This window comes from Callospermophilus lateralis, chromosome 17, assembly GCF_048772815.1.
Source record: "Callospermophilus lateralis isolate mCalLat2 chromosome 17, mCalLat2.hap1, whole genome shotgun sequence".
NCBI lineage: Eukaryota > Metazoa > Chordata > Mammalia > Rodentia > Sciuridae > Callospermophilus > Callospermophilus lateralis.
In genome coordinates this window covers 39634969-39648966 of record NC_135321.1, presented here as the reverse complement: position 1 = coordinate 39648966, position 13998 = coordinate 39634969, and positions in this window count along the sequence as shown.

Here is a 13998-nt window from a genome sequence, read left to right as displayed (position 1 = left end):
GTGGTTTCAGCCACCAGCAGCAAGTAGGTGTGTGGCAGGGATAGGGGGAGCAACCCACTTGTTTTCTGCTTTCTTGCTCTGCTTTATTAAAGGGTCTCCTGGGAGTGTTGTTTTTGGCCCCATGGTACCGGTGTTGGGTCAAACAATCCAATAATACCAAAAAGGATGTACTTGAAAGGTTTATTCTCCTTAGAAAAACATATTCAAAGCTCATGTCTTCTTCCCTCTGGCTGACTGAATTTCCCTCAGAGACTTCTCATTCCTCACACAGCTGCCACACTGGCAGCAACCAGCCTTCCAGTCCCCTCCATTTCCCCAGATCCATCTGATTCTCACATGTTCTCAAAATGTGCCCACAACATTAAAATTAAAATGATGGCATTTTTTAAAATCAACTACATGTAAGTGCGAACACTGGACACCTTGCTTTCCAACTTTTTTTCATTCCATTACTTCACCTCTTAATTAGCACGATCTTAACCTAATAGATTTAACTATGTAACCAATTTTCCTCTCTTATTGATAATTTTCTTCCATTTACTATTCAATATGATTACTTTAATTTGAACTTTAAAAAAACCACTCTGATACCCTTCAATCTAACTCAGGCACAAAAATGCTAATAATGGGGCTCATAGGACTCATAGGTGTGCTAAAAGTAATATTGTGGTAGTAAAATAGAGATAACCTTTCCAAAAATGGAAAAATATTAGTATTTTTTTTTTTTTTTTGGTACTAGGGTAAATCAGGGAAGTTTTCCACTTCACACTCTCTTTTAAAAGACACTCTTGGTTTGTTTTTATGAGGTAACATGAAAGAACTTGAGTGTATTTCCTGTTTGTAAACAACTTTTTAATATTTTATCAGACTGGATATTCTTCATTTAAATATTCATAAGAGGTCATACTCCTATATTTTATTCCTGTGCCTGATATTCCTAGAAAAACTAGGTTGAAAATAAAATTTATGGTATAAAAAATTATTAACATATATTGAAAGTGTGCTTTGTTGATCTTGCTGTCATTCAGGATATACTGGCACTTCTCGGGCAATGTTCTATTGGCTTGGTAAATTGAAGTATGTGCCCAATGTTTAAGAGAATGCTCTGTGGTTGGAAAGTCTTCCTTTTCTCTATCATTAAAAGTAATGTTGGCATCCTCTAGTGTTCTAGTGCTTTCAACTTTCACAGAAAAAAAAAAAAAAAACATGTTTTAATAAGCAATATTGCATTTCCAAACATAACATTGTTTCTCCACCAGGTCAAATCAAGAGTTTCCACAATTGCTCTAATTAAAGAAAAAACTCTGAAGAATGATGGATTTTAGCAATTCCATGTCAAATATATTTTTACAACCAAGGAAATGTCATGCTTTCACTTTTTTCTCATACAAAATGTCTAAGCCCATTTCAAATTTCAAATAGATTTCAGAGACATCAGTGTACACCAGTTGAGTTGGTTCCAGTCACAAGGGCTAGTATCCATGTAGTATAAAATTTTAAAACCCAACAAATGAAACTGAGGTGCACACACCTAAAATAGCACCAAGTGAAAAAGACTATGGAAATAAAAGGAAGCAAATTCTGCAATCAGTAGAACATGAAATGTTAGGACTTGGAAAGGTTTTGAAAATGTTTTTAACCTAAAAGCATTCCTTCAGTTTCATTCAGACCTATTTTTGCTTGATGGTTTATACTGTGTTTTTCATGTAATTTCACTTAGTCTTCACAATAGGTTCTTGGCAAAGTTAGGCTGTAACTACAACCTCCAGTTTCAATGTCTTCCTTCCTTCCTCACCCTATTCATCTCCAATGACCGAGTTTCAATTAGCAAGAATTGTTAAGTGATTATACACCACCTATCATAAATACCCACAAATTGAGTCATGGAGGAAAGAGTAGCTCAGTCTGAGAGACATTTATTGAAACTTGATTATGGCAATAACACCTGAGCTCATTGAAGAATAAATAAAATATAATTGAGTGGGAAGAGTCTAATGAAATTTGAAACTGAACACTTGGCCCAACTCTAATATAATTCTTGTTCCTTCAACCTATTTTGCCTGCTAATAGTGTGTTCTGAATAAATGAGGGAAAAATAGATAAGTAACTTTGAAGAAAAATTCTGCCCATGCTAGAAGATCCATATTTTATTATTAATCTTTTTTCCCTAGGATAGAGAATTTCAAGATTTTCTTTTTATAATTCAAAAATATCTTACCTATTATAATCTACACCAAAACTGAGCTTTTGTGATTTATTTTTGCTAATGGTAAACCAAGTACAGTTCCTAAGTCAGAAATGCTACATTGCTTATGGTTTGGGTCTAAGAGAATGTGAAATCCCTAGTATAAATTAAGGAAGTTTCTTATATTCACACTTATTCCCTACCCCATTCCTGTAAAATCAGAGTCAATTTGGGCTCTAGTTATGTAAGAGCAAACATAAATTTCAACTAAGAAGCTCAATTCTCCCTGCACAAAATAAGAGATGCCTCTTCCCTTTCTTAGAGCTTGCACTTTAGAAAACTTTCTTACTTTATCTCTTTGAAACATATGTCAATCCTTCGAAAAGCTAAATTTTAAACTTGGCATTTGAAAGACCAAAGATCTTTCTCAAGAATTGAGGAACCATGGCACTAAAAGGTAAACATGAAGGGAAATAGCATAGAATCCTGTCTCTCAGTTTCTGTGTGAGGGTAGGAACCAATCACTGTGGGCACAAAGTTCCAACTTGCAACACTCCTTACTGTCATAAAGATGTGAGAAGTGTGTTTTCACTTTGTATGAAATCAGTTAACTAATGCAGATAGTCACCCTAATTACCAGGTGAATCTAGAATAGACCATGTGTAGTAAATGATACTGTCAAATGCTCTTACTTGAGAACTAGTTATCTTTTATCTTGTGAATGCATATGTGATGGGTTGTGTCTACTTAGCTGTATAAAACCATGAGATTTATTTCTGACTTGAAAACTTGTGGAGAGATTTTGAGTTGGGAGATTTTTCTTATTTAATTTTATTTTCCCAGTACTTCCCACAATGCTGATAAAGATTAAAGTACACTATTTTTACTATAAAGAATCAAGCTAGATAGCATCTAGATAGCATCTTCCCTAAAGTTTAGATTCTTTGAATTATTTCATAGCTTCTAGCAAGCTAACGAAGTAATCTACCTAGTAAAAAATTATATAAAACTTAGATTTTTTTCATGTTAATTAGAGCTTCATGAAGATTTAAAAATTAATGGTAATGAACATATGGCATTTCAAATCTTTTTACCTTACTGTTGTTATTCTCTCATTTAAATATACTTTCTTTAAGGTTACACAGATTGGAACACTAAAATAAGGGTAAAACATTCAATAGTAACCAAATAGATCACATTTTAAATGAAAAGTTTTTGCTTTCACATTGATATTCTTTTGTTCCTTCACAGCAGAATTTGAATTTTTATTCTCAAAGACTTAAGGAAACATAATTTGTGGTTCCACTAACTAACTATTAGCAATTGATTTAAAGGGGCAATTTTTCCAAAAATAATAATAACAAAATGATCAATTCTCTCTCTCTCTCTTTAATATATATATATATATATATATATATATATATATATATATATATATATCCACAGAATTTTATACTCATACACAGAGAAACATATCAAAAAAGTCTATCTGAGAAAAAAGCTCAGTAAATGTCAATAGTTTTGAAAGGAGTGGATTACGATCTTTTGGGAAGAGGGAATACCCTTAGTCATTGATGCAGTAGTTATACTAATACTCTAGGATCAAATGGAATTTTCCTAACAAAGAAGCATAATTAAAGAATATTAATACTAAGTCATAATTTCTGAGCAGTTTCAAACACAATTTTAAATTATTTCAATATTTGGGACAACCATAAGTAAAAACTCTGATGGGAATTTTTCAGTGAAGATTAGGATATTGAAAAGGTAAGTAACTTGCCCACTTTCAGTAACTGGGAAATGATAGGTTTGTAAATTACTTATAGATTTTGTGTTTATATTCATTCTATCTTCCTCATAGAATTGGTTACCCTGTTAGCAAATTTTTTAAGTATTCTGCTTAAGATATTTCTTTTTTATCAATAATTTTATATATATATATATATATATATATATACACATATATATATATATATTCATATCAAATATTTGAGTATGTGAGCATAGATTTTTCCCTAATATGCCCACTTATAAAAAATAATAGCTAATTCATATGTAGTGTCAGCCAACATTTCATTCCTGGTATATAGTTTCACAGCCTAAATGCTTAGAAATGTGGATTTTCAGTATGAGAATTTCATAGGGAGCACCTGTACCTTCTCATCAATGTTGTAATGGCCATTCTTTTAGATTCCCTGAACAAATCGTCCTCTAATTTGTTCTTATTTAAGAAGCAGAGAGCATTTCACATTTTTACTTCTCAAAGAAACATGTTTCTTTCTTTTAAATGACACAGAACAATGACCTTTAAGATCTGTGTCAGTCTGACATGACTTTTAGTTTTTAGATTTATTTTTTTTTAATTAGTAGAACAAATTAGAAAAAAGCATGTTTTTATAATTTCACTCTTATTTTCCATTATCCTTTTAAAAATAGAAGTTTAAACAATTGCTCCAAATTTAAAATTTAAGAAATATATAGGATACGAAAATCTCATAGAATCTAAATTCTGATTTGATAGACATATTTAGTGGAAAAAAATTGAGAGTATTTCAGAAAATAAATGGATAAATTTATGTGCTTTATGACTACCATAACTTCAAGTAAGGAAAAGCAATTTTCCATAAAGACCTGTCTTTTGTAGGAGAAAATGCAACTGGCAAGCTATTTTCTTAGCTGACATTATTTTTGCACTTAAAATTTCTTTGCCAAGAAACCAATTTTAGGAAAACTCAAACTTCATTTTTTTCCTCACTTTACTGACTTCATATTACCTTAAAATCCTGTATATATTACCCATTTATTCAGTTTGCTCACTGAAATAGTTAAAATTTTTGCAGTGATTCCAGTACATATGGTGACTAAGACTGGGCATAAATGAGAGATTAACAAATAAACTTCATTATTGAGTCTACAATTACAAAAATTTTGGAAAAGAAATACTAGCAAATTATTTGCCACATATTTCACAATTCATTGGATTGCAATATGTGGCAAATGATTTATTTAGATGATTTACCTTTAAAAGAATCACTAAATAATACAGTTAATATGCATTTTTGAAGATTCAATTTGGAAACTATTTTTTTAAGTAAAATAAATTATCTTGATCTTGCAGTATCAACAAAATAAACATAGAAAATGTATACAATACACCAGATGTCAAAAATGTAGGTGAAATTTAATCAGTCATTCAATAAGTCTCCATGGACTTCATGTGGGTGAAAAAGCAGGAGAAAGCAAACATCATACCTATCAGAGGGCATACCAATGGTGACAGAATATAAAAGCACAGCAAATATGCTCAGAGCAAAGGGTTCTACAGCAAAGTCATGGCTGATGTTTTAATCCTAGGCTAGGATTCTGCATAAATGCTTAGAAATCTAATGTAGGGTACGGTAGTAAGAGACTATTTAATTTTAAGCTATGGAATGAATTTAAAAGAAAAACATTTATTGTAGGTCACCAAAGTGATATTTCTATAATATATGATCAAAACTAATTTACATTTTCTACTCCCACACATTCTAGGACCATGAGGTAGCTAAGTTCTTTGTCTATTTGTGGGACTATCATTTCACTATGAATGTGGCTAAGTGGGCTAGGTCAAATTCTAGCTTTTGTGGAGTCAAACTTGTTTTGATGAACAAACTCCACTTTGAGCTTCAACCATGTGCTGAGGACATGGATGTAGCATCTCCGCTTAGGAATTTAACAAGAGCCACCATGCCTTATGTCTTCACTATGGCTTTATGGAAAGTCCTAAATCTACAGAGAATTCATTGTCAGCTCCAGTTTTCAGACAGCAATTGATTTCAGGATATATGCTTTGGTCAACTTTTTCTTTCCTTCAGAATAGAAGCAAAACAAGTGCAAATTTTAGAGAGGTTAATGAAGAAAAATTGTTGTTCCCAAATTTGAACAGGAGTGTGAGGACTTAAGGAAGTTGGGCAGCTCATGCACAAAAGCAGGCAATGGAGGCAAAATTATTTTCTAAATAAACTTAGTGAAGTGAAAGATAAATGCATCTGACTAACTTGAAAAAAAAATTCAAAGGTAGGAATGCCTTTCTTGCTAGCATTGCAATACTACACTGCTCTGATACTCTACACTGGTAAAGAAATATTCCCAAACTTATCCTCAGAATGTAATGAAACCCGAAGAAATCTTTGAAAGGTAATGCCTACGTCTCCATAGCAGCATGGAAACTATGCATTTGGAATTTCACCATTGTCTGCTCATCACCACAGAGCATTAGATCAGCTCATTCAGAGTCTCAAGAGCCTCATTCCCCTCAAGTCCTGGAAGAAGAATGCAGACTGTGTGTCACATAAAAATTTCCTTGACAGACTGCTACCTTGGGGGAATCCACTATCCCAAATGTAAGGCCTTAGACTCAACCACCTGGTCTCTATTTCAAAACCTTCAAGTTAGTAACTATAAAAAAATTGGAACTTTGGATAATGAACTGCAAGGGCTAAACTTGCCAAGCTTCAGAAAAGAAATAAAGAAAGGAAAAATTCATTTCTTTAACAAATATTTATTGAGCTTTATTAGCATAGAAATTGTGCTCACATATAAACCTCATATGTATCTCATCTTGTAAGATTTTCACTTTGCTCAATTTTTAATATTTGCTATTATAGTTCTTCTGATTACATGTCAGAAATTTCCATTTAGGTTGGAATGGAATTTTATGATTATATCTTGTGTCCAGGACCAATTTGGAAAGCAAGAAGTAATAAATCCATAGAGGCAAAATTTTCATAGGGTTAAAGAGTGAAGGAGCATTCTTTCTACTATGCCCGGATTTCCTTAGAGGTCAGAACAAGACCTTGCAGGCAATCTCCTAGATGGAGAGACAGAACTGAGCATCCCTTCGGTTACTTTGCTGCACATCTCTGGGGGTATCCAGAGGAATATCAGAGCTGACATTGTGAAGCTAGAAGGCTCAGGGACTATAATGTTACCCTGGAGCATCAAGACTGAAAGAGAGGTTTTGAGAAAGCTCCTTTCCCATCTGTCTCTCATCACACAGGAGAGATGAAGGAGTACATTTTAATTTTATATTTAAAGAGCAGAAATAATTATTTCAAATTCAGATCATTACAACCATTTTACCATTCTTTAATTTATATCACTTTCATCCCGCTGAACTCAGTACTCAAAAATAAAATTTTTAATTTTAATGAATGACTCATCAAAAAGTTCTGGTTAAGAAGAGCAATTTGCCTTTTTCATTACCATTTGTAAGCAGAAATAAGTTTGGTGATTATTTGAATAGTGTTTTGAAAATTGCAGAATATTCTTTAAATATAGTTAGAATATGATGGCTAAAACTGATTAAATAGTAAATCATGTTGTGGGTGCAATAAAATAATTAGACTGTTTCCAAAATGGTACAACATCAGAGATCAGGAATTTTTGTAATCCTATTTTTCTTTCCAAACAAGTCATAGCAAACATTGAAAATAAGGAATAAATATTCTATTTGCTTTTGCATCTGCAACAGAAGATATAACCCAGGATAATGCATGCCAAATGCATAGCATTGTAGGAACTCAGGGAGGGCCTTCTGTTTCCTTAAAACTCAAATTACAATTCCAGGGCACTTTGGAACATGTCAAGGCACACATAATCCAAATTCTGAATTCTACACATACAAACCTATGCAAAAAACAAATAATGTCTATAAGAGCTGGATGAAGTTTTAAAACATTCAGTGTGGTAGTATATTTTTTGTTTCTATTGCTGAACTATAACTTTTTTCCCCCATTTTCTTCTGCTACATTTGTTTCTGAGAATACTTGGATGATAAGGATTTATAAAAAATTCAAGATTGTGGATCACAAATCTACTTTATAACCAGATTCTTGAACCACTGAATTCAAACAAGTTGAATTAATCTCATCATCAACCAATACCAAGAAGACAGTAGATGCCCAATGACTGTTTGTCAAATAATAGACCCTGGAAACAAGTAGACAAAGAGCATCTAGATGTCCAGATATATTGCAGACTCTCTGTTTTGTTTTGTTTTGTTTGTAGTACCTTCTGATTCCAAGTTAACAACATGGCTATTTTTCAGAGTATTTTTGCTGACTCATAATTCTCATGTTATGCAATGAAAGACATCTATAATAAGCAAAGGAAATAGGAACTATACATATTTTGGGGGGAACTCAACCACTGAGCCACATCCCCAGCCCTATTTTGTATTTTATTTAAAGAAAGAGTTTCATTGAGTTGCTTAGCATCTGGCTTAAGCTGAGTCTGGCTTTGAACTCCCGATCCTCCTGCCTCAGCCTCCCAAGCCAGTGGGGATTACAGGTGTGTGCCACTACACCTGGCTGAAAAACACAGTTATATTTGAGAAAGAGAGAATACAAGGTCATTATTGTCCATGATTTTTAAATAGCATTGTCTATGAGATTTAATAATTTGTTCTGCACATCTATCCATTTACTTATTTAATAAAAATGTTAGCCCTCTGCCATATCTTAGGTACTATGTTTGGCACTGGCAATGCAAAAATTAATCAGATATGTTGAGAATTGTAGTTCTGGTAGGGTAGATAATATCTAATCAAACAATTACTGTGCTACTTGTACTATAAAAGATGGATTGCAATACACAGTAGCCAAATAAAGGCAGGTATCAAGGCTTCAGAGAGGACAGAAGAAATTTGATGTAGGTCCTGAGGGATGGATATGAGCTTGACATACTGACATAAAGGATATGGTATTCCATGCACTGAAAAACAGCTTACTCGAAAGCATGAGACATTTATCCAAATAACATCTCCAGAAAACTCTAAGTGTATAATGCTACTGGAACATGAGTTAAGAGCATGAGTGGGGTGAGAGAGACAGAAAGAGCTTGCATTTCATCATGCAAGTAGGGAGAGAGATTTTATGCAAGAAAAAGACAAGTTCATTTATGATTTGGAGAATGATGTTGTGAACATCATTGCAAGGTAGAAGTTGGGACTAGCACATCTCTTAGATTATTGAAATGGTGGGTTAAAAAGTGAGACCTAAAATTACATAGAAATAGAGAAAAGTAAAGAGATTGACACCCAAGTCTTGACTGGTATCTTTAATTGATATAGGGAGTCAAAAAAGCAGAAGAGATTTTGGAAGAATGAGTCAGTTTGGGACACCTAAATTTTGGAAAGCTGAGAGTTTGATGCTTGTGGAACAGTAATTTGAAAGGATCCAGTAGCACTGTACATATATGGTTGTATGGATAAACTAGATACAAATTTTGGGTAATGTATGAGCTCATTTTGAGTTTCTACAACAAAATTTCACAGACTATGTAATTCATAAAGAAAACAAAGCATATAGTTCTGCAGGTTGGAAAGTCCAACTTATAGTGAAGTGGTCAGTCACATCTGAAGAAGGCTTTCTTCAAGTTTCATTATATGGTTTTGGGGGGATACATTCAAACCATGGCAAGCAGGAATATAAGTCATGATCCAAAGTGAACTTACCAGCATCACCCTTTGGGCAGCTTCTTTCTACCCACAGGTTTTGGGTAAGTGTCCTGTGAAGGTCTTGTCTGTAATCTTGTTACATCTGAAAATCTCTTCAAGCTTTACCCTCCAAACCTAAGTGGAATTGGTTTTCTGACACAGACTGCTGTTTTTTACCTTTTCTTGTTTTGATCCCCTTCTTTGATCCTCAGCCTCCTCCACCATCAGAAAAAATGGGACAAGCCACAAAGTTGGAAAGGGAGACACCAGTGGGAAGTGTCTCCATTTAAATGCAAATGGAAAGCTCACCATGGCCAGAGTATTCCAGAAGTACAGAAGTTGATGTCAAGGAGACTTCCTTTTCATACAGTCACACAACCTTCTCAAAGGCCACACACAGAACCCTGTGCTAAGTGTCAGATCCTCTAACTTACTATCACCAGACCTACATATGGAGAGGCTAGCCTAAACCAAAGCTTCTGGAAACTGTACTAACCAGAGAGATAATATTGAACTGTACGTATGATCATTGTTTCTGTTTGCTGTTTTTGTCTCTGTAACCAAAAGACCTAACAAGAACAATGTTGAGGAGGAAAAGTTCTTTGGGTCTCAGGTCTCAGTCCCTACACTGCTTATTCTATAGTTCTGGGCCCAATACATTGTTCTTGGGCCCAAAGTGAGGCAAAGCATCATGGTGAAAAGGCATGGCAGAGAAAAGCAGCCCAGGACATAACAATCAGAAAGCAGAGAGAGTTCCGCTAGCCAGGGACAAAATACAAACCCCCAAAGCACACCCCCAGTGCTTTACTTCTGGCAGCCATAGTTACCTTCAGTTAACTCATATCTGTGGATTAATCCACTGATTAGGTTATGACTATCAGAATCTAATCATTTTGCCTCTGAATATTCTTGTATTATCTCACACATAAGCTCTTGGGGGACACTTCATATTTAAATCATAGTAATCACCCAGTCCATGTTTTCAAAGAAGAGAAAAAAAGGATAAAATTTAATGTAAACATTATGAGATATGTAAGTGGAGGAAAAGAAGCCCTCCAAGAACTCTTGAGATGGAAAAACATCAGGAAATAGAATGTCATAGAAATTATACTGGAAAATTTCCTCCTCATGAGCATCATGCAAAAACAAAGTCAAAACTCATGAGCATTTCACTGTATTTAACATTAGGCTGTGTATTACACATCTTGCAAATATACAGGTGACACAACATATTCTTAATTATTGTGACTCTGAACTAAAGGGTGCTTTCTCAGGCTTAATATTCTCAGCAACCAGCTCAGACATATAGGTCTCACTTCTTGTAGGATTAATGATTTCAAGGGGAATTAAGCCAGTAAAGTATTTGGGGTACATTTAGAACGACTCTGTCACACATACACAGCCTGAAAATTCTAGAACTAGACGAAACACAGAAAAGAACACAAAGGGTAAAAATTTAGAAGAATGATGGTACAATCACTTCCCTTCTATTACTCATGGTTTTATGGTTTTCTTTATTCACATAAAATCAATCCCAACACTTTTTAGCACTGTCAGAATTAAAGCATAGAAATGATGAACTAAGGAATCCAAGTTCCAACCAAACTTCAGTTCCATTCTTGGAATTGGAAAACCAAGCTTTGTCAAAGTCTAAAAAAAAAGACAACATGTTTGGAAATCAAATTATAATTAGAATCTGTCAAGTTTGGCTTATAGGAATTTTTTTGTAAGTAGAATATGGCAAAAAAATATTAAATAAAGTTTGTGGTATTTTTAATTTCTAAATCTTAAAAAAATGCACATGGAATATAAAAAGATGATTTTTACATATATTTATTTAGTTTTACATAAAATATGTGAACACTTAGTGGCTTACAACAACACTTTTGTCACACAATTTCTATTGGTCAAGAGCCTGAGCATGACTCAACTGGGTCTTCTGGCTTGCAGTCTCTCCCAAGGCCTAATTAAGGTGTCAGTCATAACTATAGTCTCATTTTAAGGCTTGACTTGGGGTAAATCCACCAAAATTATTTTCATCAGGATTTAGTTTTTCATGAGCTTTTAAAGGAGATCTGCTTTGATTCCTTGCCATGTGGGTCTCTATATAATGCCACTCACAATATAGCATTTGGCTTCTTTCATGATAAGATAAGGGGCAATACAGAATGGATGGGAACAAGTTAACAGTCCTTATCTTCTTTAATCTTGGAAGTGACATTCTAATATTTTTGCGATATTCTACCTACAAAAAAAAAAAAAAAATGCCTTCACATAAGGGGAAAGTGTTACACAAAGTCATGAATACCGGTAGAGAGGGATCATTGGGAGCCATTTTAGATTCAGCCCATCATGCTACGGAAAAGGAAACTTCACTTTTACTAAATTTTAGAAATAAAACATTTCCTGCTTTTTCAAAGGGCATTTCTGGCTTTATTCTTATTGATTTCTAGGAGTTCTTTAGAGACTGTTGATCTACAATTTCACCCTTTGGTTCTTGATCCCAGGAGTTAGTTTAACAGCGTTCATTTCTTTAAAAACATCCTGAAGGAAAGCAACCTTTCTGCCCAAGGTATCATCTCAAATGACGCCTTAGGAGCAAGTCTAAATAACTAGTCAAAGCATCATTTTTATCTATATTAATGCTATGATAGTAGAATGTTACAGAACGTCCAAACTCTTTCCTCCTAGCTCTAACATTATACTTGAGCACCCTATCTCCATATCCTGTCCTCTCTACTGTCCACATCCTCTTAAGGGAAAAAAAAAAAATAGCTTGAAGAGATGTTTTAAATGTATTCCCCAGAAAGATAAAAGTTTAAAATGATGGATGTGCTAATTACCTGATTTGATCATTAGTCAATGTTATACATGAATCAAAACATCATGTTATGTCCCCCTAACTATGTACAATTATGTGGTCAATCAAAAAATTATTATATTTTTTTAAATTACCATTTAATTGCTTTGTCAGTTTGGGAATTTTTAGGTGGTAGTGTTAGACCTGTAGATTGTGTGATTTTTCTGCCATTGCTGCCCTTCCTTTGTTCTGAATTAGGTCCCTTAGTCCTATGTGCTATCATAAAAGATTTAGTGTTAGTGCTGCAAACTTTCTGGTAATCTTTAAATGTGGTGTTGACAGCAAAGGAAAATGCATCCTTGGGTACATATCAATCTCAATCAACAGGAATTCTAGGATAGAGGGGATTGAAGAGAGTCAATTGCCACTAAATTGATCTCCCCAAGACATAATGCAGTAACAAGACTCACTGTTGATTTCTAGCACATGAGAATGAGCAGTGAGAACTTTGGTGAGTGGGCCTGAGCTGCTGGGTCTATGTACAGTCTTCATCCTTTTCTATATTTATTTGCCCAATTTGTTAATATACTGACTGATCACTAGAGCTGATCGATGTCACTTGGATGTATAATTCTATCTAACTGGGTTGTTTAGTGCTTGTTGAAATTTATCTATTCTGAAAGTGAACAAGTGATATACAGAACCTTCACTTCATTCCCACCCCCTATGGGTTCATCCACTTGCCTCTTCCCTGAACTTCCTTTTCCTGCTCCCCCCAAACTTTTTTCTCTAGGCTCCTGACTAATCTGACCATGAACTATTTGCCATGAATTTGTCTGCATTTCTGCCTTAGGACCCCAATGTTAAGGACCAAGAATATGGAATGGAACTCTTCCTTTTGTAGATTTTCATTTGGTACAGCCTTTCAGACTGCCTCTGTGTCCGGTTGCTATGCCTCAGCAGTCCATTTTCAGGTACACCAGGATACCTAAGTGACCCATCCATGAACCAGCCTTGGCTTTTACATTCTCTCTTAGCTCACTATGAGAGAACCCCTCCATTTGGCACAGGTAAGAGATGAGGATAAACAGAAACATAACTGGTGGATGATCACTATTGGAGTCTGGGGAACCTGTTAATGCAACTTACTTGTGTCTTTTACACTGCTTAAGCCTATCCTAGATATTATCTTACAGTAGATTACTACTGAGCATGTCTAGACTTTTGACTTGATTGATTTATGAATCCCACTCATGATGGGCATCTCTGGTTGCATGGACACCTGATGGCTGGTGGTAGATATCCCATCAACATCAGGGATTAGTAGAAAAATGAGAAAAGATTTTGAATGATGCTGCAGGCAGCACATGGCCTTTTTCTAGAAACCAAAAGAAATGCATTCTAATTTTTCTCTCACAGTCTGCCATGGCATCTTTCCTGCCACAGATTAATAATAATAATAATAATGATAATAATAATAATTATTATTATTATCATTATTATTATTAAATAGAAGATGAACTAGTACTATGACCC